This window comes from Aulostomus chinensis, chromosome 1 (assembly GCF_037954235.1).
Source record: "Aulostomus chinensis isolate RoL2024-O1b breed Wild chromosome 1, RoL_Achi_v1.0, whole genome shotgun sequence".
In the NCBI taxonomy this organism is placed as follows: domain Eukaryota; kingdom Metazoa; phylum Chordata; class Actinopteri; order Syngnathiformes; family Aulostomidae; genus Aulostomus; species Aulostomus chinensis.
In genome coordinates, this window is record NC_141320.1 from 16,015,253 (window position 1) to 16,028,263 (window position 13,011).

Genomic DNA, 13,011 nt, shown 5'->3' on the forward strand with positions numbered 1-13,011 from the left:
CCAAAGCTCAAGTACACAGGCCCACATATTGAAGTATTCTCAGTCTTCCCACTTCAAGTATTTTCCCACTTCAAGTATTTTCTACTCTACAAACCAAGTTACCTCTTATGTTAAGTTACTAGCTGAGAGTTATGCAGGACACTTGGATGGAAACATAACCTTTTTCTCTAATCAGCACAACAATGTGGGCGTGTAGTGAATCAACACCATAACAGTAACGAGGAATGAACGCAGCAGCCATCTTGGAATCACCAGGTTTACAAGGCTTCCACTCTGTGAGAGCAACCCCTCGATGGAGGAGAAGAAGCCAGACCATCAAGAAGACCTGAAAGAAGACAGCAGAGGCAGGCAGAGGAACCAGAGACACACAAACAGACACAACACTGCCACCTTCTGATCTGATGACATCAGAGTTGAATGTGTGGACTGATTTGGAGGCCAAGCCTCACAATAAAAGCAGCATTTTCATGGGAATGTGTTCCATCCAGGGCTTCACAATAAAAGCATTTGAAATGATGAGTCATTTTAACAGATGTTTGTGTGTCGGTTGTCGTATGAGTCACAGCAGGTTGACAGTTTGGGGAGAAACTCTTGAAGACTGGGACTTGAGGGGCCCGTTTCACAAAGCAGGTTCATCAAACCCTGAGTTTCATCCTGATCTCTGAGTTGATCTTCCCTGAGATAGAAAACTCTGAGTTTTTGGTTTCAGAACAGCGGATTTGAATCAGTTTGATCAACTCTGAGTAGGTCCACCTGGGGTAAAGCGCGATCACGACAACTCTAAAAAGCCAGCATAAATGGAGCCCCGATGCACCGAGTCACCATGGCGACGGAGAAGAGGAGAGCTTTGTTTTTCACGTCAGTGGAGTTGGAAATCTTGATGCGATCATGTGAAGAGTTCCAACACGCGTTAAAAAGAAGTGCAACACCGCTGCAGCTGCAAAAGAGAGAGAGATGGCGTGGAGGAACTTTGCTGCTCGGGTCAATGTGTGACAACAGAAAGAAGGCAGACGCCCGTAAAACGGGTGGTGGTCCAGCACCACCACCTCTAACAGGCACAGGAGCCAGAGTTTAGGAAGGCCAGTGGCTGAGGGAGTTCATCCTTAGAACCCAACCCCCAAGACACCAGTGCCTTCATAAAATGTAATATGGCTCTCTCTCTCTCTCTATATATATATATAGATATATAGAGATATAGATATAGATATGCACCCATGACTTTATTTCCCAACAGGTTCTGCTGGTGCCATTTGCCTTGTGCCACAACAGACACAGTAACTGTCAGTAAAGATTTTCTCAATGTTATTTTAAGTCACTGAAACATCTCTCCTCCAGGACGAAGAGGATGGACAAACGCTGTCTGCTGCCTTTACAGTGGGGGATCCAGAAAGGCCTGTAGAAGTCACATCTTGATACATTCCTGATTCTTCTCCCATTCATATTTCTTACCATTCTGGTGGAATATAGAGACATCAGCCTACACTGAAGTATGAAGACAGTCTTGTCCTCTTTAACAGAGCATGGCTGGGCAGGAGGGTCCCTCGACCTCCAGTGCACACACTGACACAGTGAGATGTTCAGTCAACAGATTCATGTCCAACTGTCTAATCCTCATGTTCTCAGTTACCAGTAAAGGAACTTTACAGAGTCCACCTGCTGAGAAAAATGTAAAAAAGTGACAAAGAAATGCAGTCCTTGGACCGCCAGATTAGGAAAGCAGATCTGGAAACAGAACGACTGGAGCCCAAGTTAGAGGGGGGTGCATGGCTCCAGGTGAATATGTTAACTAGTGGAATGTGAACTGAACGAGCTTTTTTATTGCTAGGAAATAAAGAAGACCAAATGAAATGTGTATTGTTCCTTTATTGGACTGTGGTGGGGAGGATGATTGCTAATTAAATGCCAAAGTGATTCTGACATATGGTGTCTCTGACGGCTCTGCTGTCCTGGATAGCTGGCAGGTGGATGGGGTCGTCATCAGGCTCTTCTATTTGTAGGGCAGGGTGTTGCTCTCCTCTAATAGTGGCAATATTATGAAGAACACATGCCACAAGAATATCACAGGCCCTCTCAGGGGTCACCCTGAGGTGACGTAGGCACTGGAAACGGGCTTTTAGCAGGCCTGTGGTCATCTCCACCCGGGCTCTGGTCCTGCAGTGAGCCCAGTTGAAGTTCTGTTGGGGGCCTGGTTCAGGGTGCAGGTAAGGGGTCAGCAGCCTACGTTGGCATGGGGAACCCCTGTCACCCAGCAGAAGGCCATCAAACTCTCCTGTAATGTATAATGGATACCTGAGAGTGGATTAAAGGAGGGAGACAATTGACTTCTGTTGTGCAAATCTTTAGGCTGTACTTACCACGTTGCAGTCTGTTGCTCAGGTCAGACACAAAACATCTTGAGTCAGGGACAGACCCAGGCCACTATCATCCTCCGAATGTTGTGGCAGTCCAGCTGTCATGACGACAAAGATGGATTTGGACTGTGACCCAACGACTCAGGTCCTGACACCAGCAGACCCCTCCCCACCTGCAGCCTTTTTCCAGCTCCACCAAACCCACCATTCACTGCCTCCTCATCATCTGGGCATCAAAAGCAGCTCAGACCTGCTGCAGCTCAGAGACCTCAGCCATTTTTAGGATGTCTCCATGATTCTCCTTCACAGGATTTTCATTCAGAAACAAGAGAACTGTCAAAGACCACAACAGTTTTCAGCTTGCTGCTAAACAGTACTTCAACTACCATTCCACTGTGTAATGGCAGTGACTGATGTGTACTATATGCAGTACTAATCAAGTACAGCCCTGACTGCTACTTTATCTCCAATGCTAGGAAGGATAAGAATGTTGAAATGGACCCAGCAGGAAGAGAATCTCAAGTCATGGCAACTTTACTGAGCAGCACTCAGTTAAGTTCAGGAAACACCAGACATTTTTACCACCTGTCAATGAAGTAGTCAGTAAAATAAATACTACACTGAACAGTAGTGGAGGGAGAGCAGAGCTGGAAATGAGACCTTACTGGAGGGAATGAATCTAGAAATGTTAGAGTTCTTTCAGTTGAAGAAATCAGATTTGGGAGGGAAGTTCTGGACGTTTTCATCCATTTTTATTTCATCCAGATAAACAAATCATGTTTTCTACTTGGGCAGAATACGCTAACGTTGCTAACTAGCTAATATTATTTTCTAACTTCAGGCCTAAATTTGGGATTGACTGTTAAAATTGTTCACCTCACCTTTGTAACACCAGGTTTTGTATTGATGATGTCATTCTATTTGTCTCTGGTTCTTTCCATTCATAAATCAAACCTGAATGTTAGCTAGCCTGCTCTTACTGTGTTCCATCAGCTGCAGGTTTGACCACAGGTAGCTTAGCTAACTGCTAACTAATGAATGTTTAGTCCAACAAAGAATGGAGGTTGATAGTCATTCATCCAAAGTCTTTGGTTTCAGATGGAGCCTCAACTGAGACTCCTAGTTCAGAGGATGGGTTTGTTTGCTGTCAGGTTGCCACCTTTCTGGAGGAAGACAGGAGACAAGACAGGACATATTCTTTCACCAGGGGGTCAAAGCAGACATCAGTTCCCACTGATCCTGGATCTGGTCTACATTCCTGCCTGGTAAAAGAAGGTTTTAGTCACTACTGTTGCAGGATGTGCTTGCTGATGGAGAATTGTTGGGTGTTAACTGATGGAAGGACTGAGGTGCTGGACCTGCTCTACTTGTAGAGTGTCATGAGATCACTTTTGTTGTGATTTGGCACTAAAAAAATAAAATTGATTTGACTGAAATGGAAACTGTTGGGGGGGGGGTGTAGCCTCCATAGGTTATGTGTTTGATCTCTGAATTCTGTGTTTGATCTCTGAATTCAGTCTTTGATCTCGGGGTTCTGAGCATTGATCTCCTGCTTCAGTCTTTGATCTCTGATCTTGGAGCTGATCTGGGAGCAGTCCTGATGTTAAATGCTGTGATGAAGGACAGTGTGGTGGTGAAATGGATGAAACATGTCAACATAAAATTAAATTTGAAACTTATTCCAAGCTTTATTTTGTGTTTGATGGCCATTTTTAAAGTCACTAATGATTTGCTTTGACTCCTGGATCCTGTGGTGCCTGATGAGGAGACAACTGGAGCACAAAGTAGGGGAAGAGGTCTGATATGGAACATCAACAGTTGAACGTTGTTGGCAGGACTCGAACCTACGCAGGGAGACCCCAATGGATTTCAAGTCCATCGCCTTAACCACTCGGCCACAACAACCACATTCACACGCATTTGTAGGAGACTGAAATTCACCAAATTATCTTTATTCTTATCTTTATTATTATCATTTTGATGTTCTAGAGGAGACAACATCTGATCTTTGTTAGAGCCACCAGTCAAAGGTTTTCTTTAAAGGCTGCAGCAGCTGAGAATGAGGAATTAATAACCATCTTAGTGAGGACATTTTGAAACAATGACAGAAAAGATGACATTTTGCCAGCTCTGCTGCTCCAGCCAGTGTTGGACGGTGACTTGGGAATCTTTATTGTTGAATATCAGACTCCACTGGTGAGTGGATGCTGTATAAATTCCATCCATAAATGGAGGTGGATCCTAAAAGGGCTCGTTGACTCAGGAGGATCTCTCCACCCTACAGACTGAGAAGGAACCATCAAAGATGGCAGTTGGAGTTCTGTGGGTCTGTCCTGGATTCCTCGTCCTCACGGACCAGAAGTCTGTCTGAAATACTGCACTGATTGATGATCTTTTCATGAATCTGAAAATGCTTCGAAATTTAAGAGGAAAACAAATCTATCTTTTATAATAATTTTCATCATGGGAACGCACGTCTGCTGCGGTTGGTTTTTAAACGAGAGCAGGAAAGGACAGACAACAGAAGGCAAATAAATAGAAGAAAAGACAAAAGAGAGAGAGAGAGAGAAAGATTGAGAGGGAGGGAGGGCTCTAGTGGGGCTACTTCCTCTTCCTCTGCTCCAGTTGGTTCCGCCCTGTCTGCTGGTGTCTCCACTGCTGTCACAGAGCGGCTGATTGTCACACCAAGAGACCGCAAGTGTCTCATGTTCAGTGTCTGGCACGGGACTTTGCAAAAGTAGGTAGTTATAGTTACTAGTTACTTCTGCCAAAATGTAACTGAGATAGTACCTGAGTTCCTCCACTCTGAAAGTAACTACTCACCAGGGAAAGTAACTACTGCAAGAAGACAGACATGTCCTCCCTCAAGCCTCAAACAGACCATTGGTCCTGTTTGGTGTTCCAAGTCACACGTCTGGCCTTCTGTTTGAGGGGAGGAAGGTGTGGGGAACCCAACCCCTGGTTTACTGGTAGATTCATCACAGCCGACTTGGCACACACTTTGTTTGTCTCTGACCAAAAGACACAACAGGACCTCAGAGGACCGTACGACTCTTCTTTTCTTTTCACCAGGAGAGAAGTCTTTGTTTTTTGGAAAATGGCCGATTGCAACGGTAAGCAATTTCTTTATGTATTGTTGTCTTTAACTGATGCGATGATAAATTACTAGAGTGCTTTTCAACATTTGAAACCTTTTTTTGTTGAGGAAAAGTCCGGTGAGCCTCTCTGTATGATCATATCATTAACAAATAAATATTTGATTGAGTAAACCACTAAAACTTCTAGCCCATGACCTTTGCTTTCAAACACCCAGATTGACCACGTGCCTTCTGTTTTAGGGGAGGAGGGGTGAGGAACCCCAACCCTGCCTTTGAGCTGCTCTGGCTGTTTGACCTCTGTTTAATGGTGATGTTATTTCTGCTTCTCTTTGACTGTATGGAACAAAACAAGCTGAGGGCCAGCGAGTGTATTCAGAGATGGAGGCCAGGCAGCTGGAATCTCCACCAGAGGAAGCTTCAGGGTGTGCAGGACCATACCTGGATCATGAAGACGGGTTCATGGATCGGGAACTTTCAGCCAAACTCATGGAGCGTCTAAGAACTGTTGTCTGACTGCTGCTCAATGCTGCCATGAACACACAGTGGACTGATGACTGGTGATGAAGCATTCATGTGAGAGCAACCACACGTGGGGAGGAAATACCTGATGACTATTTTGAAAGAGATCATGAAAACATACGATCCAGGCTTTGGAACAGAAACCTCATCTGCACAATTAGAAAGGACCTGTTCCTGAACCACAGGCTCATCAGTCCTGCTAAGATCACAGGCGCTGCTGAGACACTGTTGGAGACACTGTTGGAGACACTGGCGCAAGCAGGGGTGGCACCAAGAGCGACTGGTGACTGTTGGAAAGTACACAGGTAGGTGACCACTGCTGGAACATTCATGCTGAACAAGCAGGATCTCAAACATTGGTATTCTACTTAGGTGGCGCTACAGAGTTGGATGTACTTTTTTGACTACTCTGACTTTGCCTACATGCAGGAATGCTGCCCAGGCCTGTGCACTGCTAATGGGACTGATGGGTGCCCTCAACCTTGCATGTCCCCCACGACTGTGCTACACTTCTGAAGTGTTTCAAAAACTTCTCTTGGATCTGGATGGACTTCAACTGTCCCCCAAAGTCCACGCATTAAAGGTGAAATTGTCTTGAATGAAGATTTGAAGTGACAAACTTCACAATGCCAAACCGATGAGGTCAAGTTTGAATGGACGATGTTGCAGTTGAACAAGATTTGAAAGCACTTTGATGAAGCGTTTCAGGAGTTCTTGTCACGCTCACTGACTGTTACACACTGACGCTCACACACTCTCACACACTCACTTTACAGATGTGCGGTACACACACGGTGAAGAGGTTTTTGCTAAGAACATTTTTGTTTTGTTTCTTTAAGAACATTTTTGTTTTGTTTTTTTAACAACATTTTGGTTAGTTTTTTCCTGAAAGTACTTGTAATACATTGATTCTTAAAAATAAATATGTATTTGTACTTTGACTACTCTAAACAGACCGTAGGTATGAATGTGAATGTGAATGGTTGTTCGTCTCTGTGTGTTGGCCCTGCGATGGACTGGCGACCTGTCCAGGGTGAACCTTGCCTCTCGCCCGTTGTGTAGGAATAAGTGGAAGACAATGGATGGATGGATGTATTTATTTGTACTGTATTTTAGTTGTGTGATCCTCTTCCTGAGCCTGTCTACCTGGACAGTGAGGACCAACAAGACATCCTTGGTGCCTTTCTGAAGGCAGTACTTCATAGAACACCAACACAACTGAGCTTGACCGATGAAGTGCAGTTCATCTTTGGTGTTCTAGTTCCTGAGGGAGGCCTCACCATGGATATACTTTACAGAGTTTGTCCTTGCAGCAGTCAGTGACTTAATAGAGTCTAACAAAGGGTTGAACCTGAATGAGACAGTCACCCTTCAACATGGGGCCATGGCAGAGTGAACCAAGGACACTACAATGGGGGTGAGAGTGGAGCCATGATGGATTCGCAGTTCATCACCTCCACCATCATGTGGACCACCTGATCACCTCTCCCTCAACCTCTAAATAACTCATTCCCTGACCAGGAATTGAACCCGGGCTGCGGCGGTGAAAGCGCCAAATCCTAGCCACTAGACCATCAGGGACCACACTGAGCTCTCCAACAACAGAGACTATACACAATGACTCAAGAACACAGGACTCTGTGGTCTCAGCTTGAGATGCAGAGGGTCCTCCAAGACCACCAGACACCTCAGCCCCCTAAAGACAGTCCACCCCCAGGATCCTGCCCCCCTCTGCTCCAACTCAGCCATCCATTCATAACTGACTTTGTCTCAGTCTCTTCTCAATGCCAGTCACTGAAACACTGACAATGTGATGGGGGCTTCCTGTCTTTACTGCATTTTCTTCAAGGCTCACTACTGCTACTTCCTACAGTCGTCTCTACTGTGTACTTGTACTACCAGTTGTTATGAGCATCTGTGGATTTCTAAATATTCCAGTCCTCAGTTTGCAACTGTATCGTGATGATGGGTCAGTTTAGAGCTGTCAATCAATGTTAATAATTGATCTTAACATCTGTACATTATTTTAGGAGCACAAATACTTTTACTTCATTCTGAGGATGAGCAGACGTTCAATATAATTCTCATTTCCTGGTCAAAGACTCCTGCTAGTCAGAGAGGATCTGGGCTGGATTGGAAAGCTTCAGAGAGGAAAACCTTCACTCTGGACTGGACTGAGAACGGAGCAGCCTCAGCTTCCTGGAGCCTGACTTGCCTCTGTGGTCTAAGGCTGTGTGGGCTGACATCACAGTGAAACTACTGAGATCACAGAGCCTTTAAGATCACAGGCTGACTTCCTTTTTATCCCTAAAATGAAGAAGAAAAATGTTGTCTGTGTTTGTGTTGCTGCATCAGTTAAACAGTGACTCTGACAGAGGGGGTGTAGCTCAGTGGTAGAGCGCATGCTTTGCATGTATGAGGCCCCGGGTTCAATCCCCGGCATCTCCAGCTGGTCCTTTGGAGCCTTCATCTTATCAGCTAAATTGATCCATAAATGTGACAACAGTTGATAACAAACTACCAGAAGAGAAACCAGTCTGTTGCGTATCAAAGTATTTGTAGCTGGGTCAGTGTGACTGTGAGCCTTCATAGCCAGCATGAAGGAGCTGGTTTTATCTTTGCTGGGGAAATCCCACACACAGCTGCTCTCAGTTCCAAATGTGTGTGTCCTCACTCCTCCGTCCTCCTGCTGCCCTCAGAATACAGACACAATTCAACCTGGCAAGTTTGGAGCATAGAAGTGCTCCTGAAGAGATGTGTGTCAGCCCACAGCTGGCTGGCCTTACCTGGAACCTCAAGATGAAACTGCTTCCACAGATTGGAAATGAATCTGATGTTGACTTTTGGACAAATCACCTGTTCATCAGTTCATCATCACTTCCATCCATTTCTACTGCTTATCTTGTTATAGAAAGGAGTCTATCTGCTGTGTGACTGAGGCAGTTACTGTGAGCTGCTGCATGTCTCAGTGTGTGTGTGTGTGTGTGTGTGTGTGTGTGTGTGAGTGTGTGTGTTGTGGCAGGATAGCGCCACACTCCCCACCGTGAGGGGCAGTGTGGCAGACGATAGTGAGTGGTCACCTAGAAGTAGACCTGGTCCGACCCTTCTCCGTCCTTTCCACTTCCTCTCCCTCCTTTACGGAGCCGACAGCCGTGCGTGGTGGCGTCTCGCTGGTCAGCAGATCGGTTACAAACAAAGGTATGCATGCTTGCTCTGCTCCATTATTCAGTGTCATGGGCCCCCTGTTTACTCCAGTTTTGCTCCGTCCAGCGGTGTGGTGTTACTGGGAGCTGGGCTGTCTCCCTTGGGCCAGTGTGTGCGTGGTGCGCTTTCTGTGGGTAAGACGCGTAGTTGTCTGCCTTTCATATCAAGCTGCCGATGATCTGTGGTGTTCTGATTATCCTCTCCCGGCCATCGTTTGTGTAGTCTGGGCTGCGGACTTCCTCCTCCTGCCTCGTCTGACGCCATGATTCTGCTCTCCGGGAGGAAATGTTTATTCTTAGCTTTTGTTATTCTGTAATGACCTTCATCCACATTTTAATTAGGTTAACTTGTTTATTTTGCAGTGCGCAGCCGTCAATTGCTGCTGTGAGCCTCGCTGCTGTTTTGGTTCTTCCTCTTCTCCTCTTCTTCTTCAGTCTGGATTCTTGCTGATTCGGCTCATAACGGCTCTGATCCCAGTAACGGCGGTTAAAGCCGTGCACGACGGCCTTAAAAAGAGCCTCAACATGGGCAAAGAGAGGGCATCCCGACCCTCATCGGCGCTGAGCCATCCCCCTTGGAGACTGGTTTTAATTAGAGGGGCAGAAATTTCCTTAATTACTTGAGTTTATTCCTTTTCTATTTGTTATTTCTTTCTTTGAATTATTACTGTTAATTTTTGTGGGTTACATTTGATTTATTGTTTAGAACGCTTATTATTATTATTATTATTTTGCCTTTTGCTCCCCATTTTGATCATTTGGATTTAAAATAGTTTCTGTTGGGGTATTTGTGGTAGTGATATTTAGTTCGTGTGTGAGGGTTGCCTTGATTTCATGTTTTTGATGGTGTTCTTTTCTTTTCTTTGACAGGTGTTGAGGGCCCAGAGCGGCAGCGGTCCCCCTGGTGGTGGTTCCTTATTCCTGTTTTTTTGGGTTGCTGTGTCACGGGCGCAGTGTAGTTTTTTGGATCCCTCCCCTTTTCGTTACCGCTGTCGTGGTAAGCCCCAGCCCTGTCCCCTTTTCCTTTCGGTAATTCGTCTTGCACTCCTTATTATATCCATTGGTATTCATTTAGTCTGTTGCTCATTTTAAACTATTTTTCTAATAAAAGTATTTTTATTATTGGAAATCACGGTCCTGTCCTGTTGTATCTCTCGAACTGTGTGCCTTTGTTCAAATGGAAGCCTGGTCATTTTGAAATTTTGTTTATATCCTGGGGTGAAAGCCCCCAGGTGGCGTTGTCGGCAACTGTTCCCCACCACTCGCCTTGCCACACTACGAACCTCAAAATAATACGACACTGATGTCGTAAGAATTGCTAATGAACACAAAATAATGCTACAGTAATGTAGTAAGAGTTGCTAATAACCTCAAAATAATGCTACATTGATGTAGTAAGAATTGCTAATGAACTCAAAATGATGCTAACAGTAATGGAGTGAAAGTTTCGAATAACCTAAAAATGAATCTGACAGTAATGTAGTAAGAGTTGCTAATAACCTCCAAATAATGCGACAGTGATGTCAGAAGAATTGGTAATGATCTCAAAATGATGCTAACAGTAATGTAGTGAGAATTGCTAATGATCTCAAAATGATGCGACAGTGATGTCGTAAGAATTGATAATAAACTTAAAATGATGCGACAGTGATGTCAGAAGAATTGCTAATGATCTCAAAATGATGCGACAGTGATGTAGGAAGAATTGTTAATGAATACAAAAATGATGCTGACAGTAATGTAGTGATAGTTGCTAATAAACTCAAATTGATGCTGACAGAAATGTAGTAAGAGTTGCTACGATCCTCAAAATAATGCGACAGTGATGTCAGAAGAATTGCTCATGATATCAAAATGATGCGACAGTGATGGAGTAAGAGTTGCTAATAACCTCAAAATAATGCTACAATGATGTTGTAAAAATTGCTAATGATCTCAAAATGATGATAACAGTAATGTAGTGATAGTTGCTAATAAACTCAGTGATGCTTACAGTAATGTAGTAAGAGTTGCGAGTAACCTCAAAATGATGCTACAGTGATGTCTTAAGAATTGCTAATGATCTCAAAATGATGCGACAGTGATGTCGTAAGAATTGCTAATGATCTCAAAATGATGTGACAGTAATGGATTAAAAATTGCTAATGTACTCATAATGATGCGAAAAGTAATGTAGTGAAAGTTTCGAATAACCTCAAAGTGATGCTGACAGTCATGTAGGAAGAGTTGCTATGAACCTCAAAATAATGCAACAGTGATGTTGGAAGAATTGCTCAAGATCTCAAAATGATGCAACAGTGATTTAGTAAGAATTGCAAATGAACTCAAAATAATGCTAAAAGTAATGGAGTGAACATTTCGAATAACCTCAAAGTGATGCTGACAGTCATGTACTTAGAGTTGCTACGAACCTCAAAATAATGCGACAGTAATGTAGTAAAAGTTGCTACGAACCTCAAAATATTGTGACAGTGATTAAGTAAGAATTGCTAATGAACTCAAAATGATGCTAACAGTAATGGAGTGAAAGTTTCGAATAACCTCAAAGTGATGCTGACAGTCATGTAGTAAGTGTTGCTACGAACCTCAAAATAATGCAACAGTAATGTAGTAAGTGTTTCGAACAACTTCAAAGTGATGCTGATAGTCATGTAGTAAGAGTTGCAAATGAACTCAATTTAATGCTACAGTGATGTCGTAAGAATTGCTAATAAATTCAAATTGATGCTAACAGTAATGTAGTGATAGTTGCTAATAAACTCTGATAATTACAGTAATGTAGTAAGAGTTTCGAACAACCTTAAAGTGATGCTGACAGTCATGTAGTAAGAGTTGCTACGAACCTTAAAAAATGCAACAGTAAAGTAGTAAGAGTTGCTTCGAACCTCAAAATAATGCGACAGTGATGTCAGAAGAATTGCTAATGAACTCAAGATGATGCTAACAGTAATGTAGTGATAGTTGCTAATAAACTCAGTGATGCTTACACTAATGTAGTAAGAGTTTCGAACAACCTGAAAGTGATGCTGACAGTCATGTAGTAAGAGTTGTTAATGAACTCAATTTAATGCTACAGTGATGTCGGAAGAATTGCTCATGAACTCAAAATGATGCTAACAGTAATGTAGTGATAGTTGCTAATAAACTCAAAGTGATGCTGACAGTAATGTCGTAAGAGTTGCGACGAACCTTTAAATACTGCAACAATAAAGTCGTAAGAGTTGCTACGAACCTCAAAATAATGTGACAGTGATGTCAGAAGAATTGCTATGATCTCAAAATGATGCGACAGTGATGTAGTAAGAATTGCTACTGAACTCAAAACGATGCTAACAGTAACGTAGTGATAGATGCTAATAAACTCAGTGATGCTGACAGTAATGAAGTAAGTGTTTCGAACAACCTCAAAGTGATGCTGACAGTCATGTAGTAAGAGTTGCTAAGAACCTCAAAATAATGCAACAGTAATGTCGTAAAAGTTGCTACGAACCTCAAAATATTGCGACAGTGATGTCGGAAGAATTGCTAAAGATCTCAAAATGATGCGACAGTGATTTAGTAAGAATTGCTAATGTACTCAAAATGATGCTACCAGTAATGGAGTGAAACTTTCGAATAACCTCAAAGTGATGCTGACAGTCATGTACTAAGAGTTGCTACGAACCTCAAAATAATGCGACAGTAATGCAGTAAAAGTTGCTCCGAACCTCAAAATATTGCGACAGTGATGTCGGAAGAATTGCTAATGAACTCAAGATGATGCTAACAGTAATGTAGTGATAGTTGCTGATCAAGTCAGTGATGCTTACAGTAATGTAGTAAGTGTTTCGAACAACCTCA

At 43.4% G+C, this 13,011-nt stretch overlaps 2 non-coding genes across 2 annotated transcripts; one reads left to right on the plus strand and one right to left on the minus strand.

Annotated features, from left to right (window-relative positions):
- Positions 1-4,174: 4,174 nt before the first annotated feature.
- trnas-uga (transfer RNA serine (anticodon UGA)) lies at positions 4,175-4,256 on the minus strand. The gene has a single exon. It is a non-coding gene; the product is annotated as a tRNA-Ser (tRNA).
- Positions 4,257-8,344: 4,088 nt separating this feature from the next.
- On the plus strand, positions 8,345-8,416 carry trnaa-ugc (transfer RNA alanine (anticodon UGC)). Its single transcript has one exon. It is a non-coding gene; the product is annotated as a tRNA-Ala (tRNA).
- Positions 8,417-13,011: the final 4,595 nt, after the last annotated feature.